Raw genomic sequence first — 9,574 nt, 5'->3', positions numbered from 1 at the left:
TACCTGGATAAGCACGTCCTCCACAATGCCACGAGGTATTTTCGTGGACCGATCTGCAAGTTGTAACACCACTGGAGTTGGGTGTAATTCTCTCAGTCCAAGTTTCACAAATACAGAGTAAGGCAACAAATTTACACTAGCTCTTAAATCCAACAAAGCATTCTCAATTGTGTGGTTCCCTATACTACATGAGATAGTAGGGGAGTCTGGGTCTTTGCATTTTAAAGGAATTTTATGTTGGAGTATAGAACTAACGTTTTCTGTTAAAAATGCCTTCTTTTGAACATGCATATTTCTCTTTTTAGTACAAAGGTCTTTAAGAAACTTGGCATAAGATGGAACTTGTTTTATAGCATCAAGCAAAGGGATGTTAACACTTACCTGTTTGAAGATTTCAAGAATCTCACCTGTGGATTTTTCCTTTTTTCCTTTAGCTAACCTCTGAGGAAATGGAGCTTTGGGAACATATTCCCGTGGGTTGGTTTCTTCTCTCTCTTCCGGTGATGAGTCCTCAACATTCACAGGTACAATTTGATTTTCTTTTGTCACCGGCATCTCCACTTTGTTGTCGACTTCTTTTCCTTTTCGCAAGGTCATGACTGCTTTAACCTCTCCATGCTGCTGTGGTGAACTAGTACTTGCTTCATGCACTCCTTTAGGATTAGGCACTGGTTGACTTGGAAACTTACCTTTCTCAACGGTCATTGCCAAGGTCTGAACTAAAGAAGCAAGTTGTCCCACCATCTTCTCGAGGCTTGAAACTAATTGAGCTTGTGAGTTGAAGCCTGCTCTAAACTCATTTCGTAGTCCATCAATGGTGCTATTCTGTTGCTCAATCGTTGAGTGAGTAAGATTCTTAAGATTCTGGAATGAATCCTACCATGGTCTGGGCTGAGTGTAGTTTTGGTTCTGATTGTATGGTCTAAATGGTGGCTGAGAGGCTTGAGGAACTTGAGGAATTTGTTGCATTGGTGAAGCTGGAGCTGCTGGTCCATTCTGTTGGAATCCTTGAGACCATGAAAAATTGGGGTGGTCTCTCCATCCAGGGTTATATGTGTTGAAGTATGGGTTGTAATTTGATGGCTTTCTCATTACACCTATGACATTGGCTTGATCTGAGTATGAGTCATGGTCATGTGGTTCTGTTGATTTAGCAGTCGATAACGATGCTATTTGTCGAGCAAGACCTTCAACCATCTCCTTGACTTCTTTGATTCCCGAAGTTGACTCGCCAATGTGAACCTCATTCACTCCTTTAATTCTTCTAGTATTCTTGAGTGATCGACTTCGTTGTTGGGAATTATCTGCTTGTCGCTGGAAGAATTCCCAAATTTTTGATGCACTTTTTGACATTAGCTCTCCTCCACTTGTTGCCATTAGCCATTCTTGCACATTCGGCAATAATCCCTCCAAAAAGTATTGGCATTGGTGTCATTTCTCGTACCCATGATGTGGACACTTCAAGAGTAGCCCATTGAATCGCTCCCACGTTTCGAAAAACTGCTCGTCTTCTCTCTGTGTAAACTCTGAAATTTCCCTGCGAATAGCATTGGTTTTATGCACTGGGAAATATTTATTCAAAAATTTCGTTACCATTTGTTCCCATGATGAAATGCTATTAGCAGGTAAAGTATTTAACCATGAATGAGCTCTATCCTTTAAAGAAAATGGGAATAATCTGAGTTTAACATCATAGCCTGAAAAATTTTCATATTTAAAAGTTTGACAAATGGCATGAAAATCATTTAGATGATTATATGGGTCCTCATTTTCTAGGCCATAGAATGTTGGGAGACAATTTAGCACACTAGGTTTTAATTCAAAACTCCTAACAGCTACATTTGGGTATCTTATGCATGATGTGTTCAAATTGGCTAAAGGACTGAAATAATCCTTAAATGGCCTATCCTGTGGTGCTTGTAAATCCATTCCAAATTTATTTTTAATGTGCCTGTGTGTGCGAAGTGTTTTTTCTAATTCGAGGTCTATAGGTTCAAGATTAGGTAATAATGACCTACGACTATGCATGCAAAACAAATAAAATAAAAATAAAAATAAAGATGGGAACAAAACAAATAAAAATAAAGAAGAGGGAGATATTACGATACTAACCTTATTGCGCTATTAAAACATTTCTATAAAAATATACAAAAATAAATACGTGAAATAAATTAACTAAAAATTAAATTAATAAAATAAAAAAAATTACAAAGAAAAATAAATTGAAAATTAAATTACAGAATTTTAAAGAAGAGAAAAAAGAAAGAAATACTAACCTTTAAATGTAGATTCACTTTTTTTTCTTTTTTTTTAATAATAAAAAAATACAAGAAAACAAATAAAAGAAATTATTCACAAAAATTAATTCTAAAAATTACTTACCTCCCCGGCAACGGCGCCAAAAACTTGTTGTGTAAATTTTAATGTACTCGCAAGCGCACGAATCTATTGTAGTATAGGCTAATGGTGACGAGTGTCGATCCCACGAGGAGGTGGATTTTAATTATATATAGAATTAATTTTGTAAATGGGTGGTTGGAATTGTGGCGGAAGTGATTTAAATTATCTTAAAATTGGAATTGAAATGGCGATAATAAATTCTAAAATTGGACTTGCAATGACGAGAATAAATTAAAGAGAAATCTATTGAAATGACGTACTTGGGTATCTAGATCCGTATCAACATGTATCATGGGCTAAATAATCCTTATTAATGCCAATTAAATCATGAGGGGGGAATCCACACCTCATGAACCACGCTCTAATCAATATGGTGCTAAGGGCTTATCGTGCCAAATAATAATAACCTTGTACTAGAGGGCCGGTGAAACCAAGGCGGTACTAGACAAGATTAGTATTATTTGTCGACGAGAAGTCAAAACATTCACAAAAACTAGAGGTGAAGAAAAAATAAATTTACCAAATAAAGCCCATGACACATGTTGAGATTTCACCTTCAACCCAAGCTTGAAAAAAAATTAGCTACTCATAATTGAACTAGGGGCAAAATGGAAATTTATTAAAATATGAAGAAAATACAAGATGGAGAAGGAATTACAGAAAATGGAGTCCAAAAATGGATTCAGAACTATCAAATTAGGGGGGAGAGGCCCCATTTTTATAGATACATGGAGTAAATCATGGCCATCGGATTAAAAATAGTTTGGACGCTCAGGATTGCGCCACGTCATCAGTCAACAGTACGCGGTTTGACCCGGATAAACAATAACGCGGTTTGACCCGGATGAACAGTAATGCAGTTTGACCCGGATGAACAGTAACTCGGTTTGGTTGAAAATAATCCTGTGTGATGCATGTACCGTACGCGAGATTTTTCGTCCACTGATATGTTGCCACGTCACCATCAACAGTACATAAGCATTTTAGCCCAACAGGATCGTGACACCTCATCAGTCAATGCCACATCATCGGTCAATGCCACGTCATCGTCCGTCTATGCGAACAGTGTCGTGAACAGTAACGTATACAGTACCGTACACGTGAATAGTACCTTACATGTGAACAGTACTATTTTTCCTTTTATGCTCCTCCTAAGGTTTTCGACCGTCCTGAGTTCAAAAGTGATGTCCGTTTTGCCATCTGATCTCTTGTTTATTATGAAATGACTATGATGCCCCTAAAATACATAAAATACTTAATTAAAATAAAACAAACGGAATTAAATCAAAAGAATGTTAAATTCATAAAAGTAAAGGTGTTAGTAAGACTTGAAATGTAAAATGACGGTTTTATCTTTTATAAATATGCATTTTCTAACACTCAACAAAAGGCGTCTTCTACAGCTTGAGTCTACTGAAAATTATCTTTCTTCAACAAGACAGTGAGTGGTTGACTAACTTTTCCACAATCTTTAATGAACCGCCGTTAATAATTTGTGAGCTTAAAAAAACCCCTTAAAGACTTAAGAGAATTAGGTTTAGGCTATTGCGACATGTTTTGAATTTTTACAGGATTAATGGCAACTCCTTCGTTTGGAATTACATGCCCCAAATACTCAATCTTCTTTTTACCAAAACCACATTTTGATTTTTTAACAAATAATTGGTTCTGAGTCAATATTCCAAACACCAATTCCAAGTGCTCTAAGTGTTCCTTCTAATCACTACCGTAAATTAAGATATCATAAAACAAAATACCAGGACAAATTTCCTTAGAAATGGTTTAAAAATCTCATTCATCAAGCTCTGAAAAGTCGATAGAGCATTAGTTAGCGCAAAAGGCATGACTGAAAATTCATAGTGCCCCTCATAGGTCCTAAAAGCAGTCTTATGAATATCAGAAGAATGCACTCTGATTTAATGGTAGCTGGACCGGAGATCAAGCTTAGAAAAATATGTAGCTCCATATAATTCATCCAACAACCCATCAATGACAGGAATAAGAAACATATCTTTTATGGTAATTTTGTTGAGGGCTCTATAGTCCATGCACATTCTCAACGTTCCGTCTTTCTTCTTGACCCATAACACAGGTGAAGAGAAATGACTCACACTGTGCCGAATTGTGCCATTTTCGAACATTTCATGTACTAGTTTTTCAATCTCACTTTTCTGCACATAAGAATACTTATATGGAAGTATATTGTGTGGTGTAAATCCAGGTTCGAGGGGGGCTTTTATGGTCATGTTCCCTTTAAGGAGGTAACCCCTTTGGCTCATCAAAAACTTTCCTATAATGATGCAATACTTGCTCTAGATCCTCTGGTTCTTTGTTTACTTTTTTGCTTCCTCATCTTCTATGTGCTTTGGTGAAACCCCTTTAGGGCCTGGTGTATCACCTTTCAGTGCAAAATTTTGATCGCCAACAGAAAATTCCATCGTCAATTCCTTGAAGTCCCATAATACAGGTCCCAATTCAAAGAGCCATTGTATTCCAAGAACCATATCACATCTTCCTAATGGTAGAGCCTTAAATTAGCTCGGGATTCCTCTCCTTGCATATTCCACTTCAATTGCCGACAAATAGCATCACTAATTATTTTGGTTCCATCTGCCACTGCTACAGTCATTGGACTAACACGTTGAATTTTACAGCCTGTTCTTTTTGCAACCTTAGGGTCAAGGAAGTTGTGAGTACTTCCAGAATCAATGAGTATGGTGATAGGTTTCTTTTTTATGCTGCCACAAATTCTTATAGTTTGGTGAGTGCTAGACCCAGATACGACAAGTAAAGAAACTTGATATTCTTCTTTTCCTTCCACTTTGTCAACCTCATTTGGCTCTTCACTCTCGTTATCTTCGCCTTATAATAGATAAATGTGTTTCCATTTGCAAACATGACCATGCTCATACTTCTCATCACAATAATAACAAAGGTTTTTTTTTCTCTCCTTTCTTGCATCTCTGCTGCAGAAATCCATTTCACAGGTGGTAATCGGCTATTGTCTGGCTTTTTCAGTACAAAATAATTCATTGTACTTACCTCACCTTTGTTAACCTCTTTGGCCTCCTTAAGAATTGCTTCCACAGCTCCTTCTTGTAGCAAGGCTAAACCAATGGCTTAGGTCAGAGTGTTCGGTTGAAACATGGTGACTTGGTTCTTAATGGCATCATTCAAGCCACTAATGAAACATTGAACAAAGAAATCCTCTGGCAACCTCTTCGTTCTAGCCATTAATGCCTCAAATTGTTCTTGATAGGCTTTCACTACAGTAGTTTGCTTCAACTTGGTTAATTACCCAATTGGACTATCATAAGCACTAGGACCAAAACGAGCAACTACATCTGTAGAAAAACTCTCCCAGTTGATATTCTCATGGCCAGCATCATACCCTTGAAACCATTCAAGGGCATATCCCTCCAAATCGATCGACGCTAACTCTATTTTCTCTTCTTCAACAATTCCATTGATGTTGAAAAAATGGTTAAACTTGTAAATCCACCCACTAGGATTTTCAACCTCGAATTTGGGAAAATTTAGTTTGGAAAATCGAGTTTGAATGGAATTCTTACCAGTATGATTATTATTCAAACCCCAATTGGTTGAAGTACTTCCCCCATTGTTGGAATCCCATGTCTTCGTTGTTGTGGATTGATGAAGTTTCAGGCTTATAGCAGCCATCATCTTAGACAAATCTGATAAAATAAGGCCGTGTTTTTCTGAGGTCTCCTGCAACTGCTTTAGAGACTCATCCACAAGCTTTTGCTCTTGTACTTTCGTTATGTCAGCCATATTGGTGCCAAAATCGAGCTCTAATACCAAATCTTAAGATTAAAGAGGTAGAGCCAAAAAAACAAAACTCTTGAAGTTTTATTATGTTTTTTCTGATAAAAAAAATTAACCCCCCAAATGAGCTCTTCTTATACACAGAAAACAAGAAATAAGCTAATAAAGGAAACAACTAAATAAGCAAACAACTAGCTAGAATCAAGGCAAATCAATCATAAGGGAAAATGTCGTAACATTTCGTCTCGGCTCTCTCACATAAGCCACGACCACTCCTTTGCCATTAGCCTACCATCGTCACTCGCCTACAGCCACGCTGTCGCAGCTCATTGTTTACTTGTTTCGCACGGTAAGTCAATTATAAATTTCGCTTGGCTGCATTTTCTTGCATTGTTGTGTACTGTGTTGTTTGACCCACGTCCACACACACTTTCCAAAAGCACTAAAACTTGAGATCATAATCATAGGTGGTTGTGGTAGTGATGTTGGCTTTATGGTGCATGGTGATTATGAATCGACTGGTCATCCCTTCTTTTGGAACCTTCTCTTTGTATTAATTTGCCTGATGCCCACATGCAAATAAAAAGGCTATAATATGTAGATGCCAATCTCTTGATTATCATCTTTTTGCTTTTTGGCTTCTTGTTTGAATATTCTCAGCTGCTACTTGCAAATTAACATCAATTGTATGTTCTAGAACAAAAAAAATTTTACTGTGATATTTTTTTTCTATTTGTTGATGGAGAAATTAACTGTTTTTTTTTTTTTTTTTGCAAAATGAACTGATTTGCTTCATCATTTTCTGTTTGTTGATGGAGAAATAGAGATGGTTTTACTTTAATTCAATAATTTGATGGTTGTTTTTATTTATTTGGATTAACCTCATGACTTCGAAATTGGAATTGGAATTAGGAAGTTACTTTCTTTATTGTACTAGAGTATTTTCAATTTGGAGTTTTGATGAACTGAAATTTTCATCATTTGCTTATTTTGTTATTTGATTTGCTTATTTTGCTATTTAATTTGATTATTTTTGGCTAATATTAGTTTGACTCGATTTATTAACCGGAACCGAATTAATAACTTAAATCGCTTTGCAACCCGAAATTCACAACACGAAACCAAACCGAATTACGAATCCGACCCGAACCAAACCAAATTCAAACCGAACCGCATCGAACTGAAATAATTTTCTAACCCAAACGGGTTGCAAATCAAACCAAAAATCGAAAAAACCGAATTGTAAACCGAAAGTCCCACCCCTAGACTTAGCGCTTGCCAAACACCCAAAAAAGAAAAAAAAATTTAAAAAATCATTTTTTTTCAAAATCAAAATTCCTCTTCGAATCTCTCATAGGCCCTAGAGTAACATAGCAAATTATATTTAGACATTCTTTTTTTTTTTTAAACCATCAAAAAGTTGGGGGTTAGACTGGACTCATATTTGTCATATAAATCCGATAAAGATAAAATACATATAGAGAGACATAGACTAAAACCTTTAAACTAAAAAACAATACAAAAAAAGATTTAAAGCAATGCCTAACAAATGTAAACATAATAAAGGACTAATGCATTTGACCATATTATTTTTTATGATACTTACGACCGGTAATTGGTTTGGTGCCCTTCCTTAATTGTTGGCCATCAACACTAAAATCTAGACTAGGGCCTTCCACTATCCTCAAGAGCCGATAACAAATATCCATCATCCATTGGACCATCAAAACTTAAACCCTCATCATTATGAGAATTGTAGTTCACAATATGACATAAATCTATGTGGGGATCATCAATAATCTCCTCGTTATGTTGAACAAGTATTAACATAGAGTGGGAATTGAAGCCCACAACCCCAGTGTGAATATCATCTATCATATTTTGGACGAATGTAGTGCATGCAGATCCCTTTTATGCCAGAACATTTGAGACAAAAGGAGTAGGGATAACGTCATCAACACACTCCTATGTATCACCACTCAGAGTAACAGAATCCTTTAAGCCACAATTATCTTGAAATCGAGGCTCAAAAATTGAATTCTGAACACCCAAAGCCTAAGCAAAAGGGGCAATATTAGTAACAAGTGGGGAAGTCGAACCAGAAATCTAACCATGATCAACAGGAGCCTGGTTGCAACCTCTTGTGGCCTGAGTTTCTCTATTATGCCATTGGGGTTTCCGAAGCCCAGGGTTAGCAAGGAAGCACTCTTCAGCGGAATGGACAAAGTGCTTGTATAAGGCACAATAGGCATGGATCCGCTCGAAAATGACCGTATGTTAGAAACCAAAATCAACCACCCCAATCCAGATTTGAGGAATTAGAGGTCGGGAGATGCCGTACTTAATTAGGACTTGTGCCAATGATGGCCTGATGACAGCAATGGTAGCATGATCTACCCTTAAAAGCTTACCAATAGCACTAACAATAAAGATTAGAGCTAGTTTGCAATGGATATAATGTATCGGTAAAAAATGTAAGGATACCCAAACTGAAACAATAAGAGATTCCTTAGAACATCGAAAAATTAGTGGTCAATTTAAATATGTACATTGCATGACCACTAATATACCAGGATTGTCTTATCCAAATGCGAGAATAATCTTCCTCAAGCTCGAGATTAACCAAGATATGTTTCGGATCGAGTAATAGGACTTGAGCATTTCCTTTCAAGCTCAATAATGTAAAAAATTGACGAATAATTGGCATTTTAGATCGCCCGAAAGAAAACATTACCGATGAGTGAGAGTTTGTAGGGTGCCGCCATGGATTGCTCTTCTAACTTAGAAAAAAGCATTGTTGGCTCTCTATGGTGGATAGTAGTTGGCTTGATGGGGATGTTTGAGTGGGTTATCCCGGCACAGTATCCAAAAAGGATTTCAAATATTGCTTTGAAGCATTGTTATTCTGAACTGTTATCAATTTTATGATATTGGCAAATGGTGGCTTCGGAAAGGGTTGAGAGTTGGGAGGCATTTTGGGATGTTTGGTCATTATGAGTAGTATTTAAAATCTGAGTGGGGGGCATTTTTTAAAGGGTGATGAAAGCCGAATGAGCTTGAAAAGCCAAATGGGCTTGAGGTGAGCGTGTATAATTTGAGCTATAGTCACATGGTTTTGTGGTATGAGGTGCGGTTTATGAAAATGTCTCACGCGTGACTGTTGTGGGGGATCACATCATGTGCTAGAAAGTTGGATACAAGTGTGGGAAAAAATGAAATATGTGGCAGCCCATCATGGGATGCCAAAAGTGGCTCACTTGTTGCCAAACTTTTTTGTTGGTTGTAGCATGCGTGCGGAGCACACTCAATTGGACTTGGTTGCCTTTCATCATGCATTGCATGATTGGTAGCAGTTTGGAATGACTTTACATGGTCAACAATGGCAGGT

The 9,574-nt window shown here is 37.0% G+C and overlaps 1 non-coding gene across 1 annotated transcript; it reads left to right on the top strand.

Moving 5' to 3' along the window:
* The first annotated feature begins 1,441 nt into the window (after positions 1–1,441).
* Positions 1,442–1,545, top strand: LOC127899519 (small nucleolar RNA R71). Its single transcript, XR_008051396.1, has one exon. It is a non-coding gene; the product is annotated as a small nucleolar RNA R71 (small nucleolar RNA).
* The last annotated feature ends 8,029 nt before the right edge of the window (positions 1,546–9,574 follow it).

The sequence above is a fragment of the Citrus sinensis genome, chromosome 8, assembly GCF_022201045.2.
Source record: "Citrus sinensis cultivar Valencia sweet orange chromosome 8, DVS_A1.0, whole genome shotgun sequence".
Lineage (NCBI taxonomy): Eukaryota > Viridiplantae > Streptophyta > Magnoliopsida > Sapindales > Rutaceae > Citrus > Citrus sinensis.
Note: the sequence above shows the minus strand (reverse complement) of the source record. Positions and strands in the feature narration are given on the sequence as shown.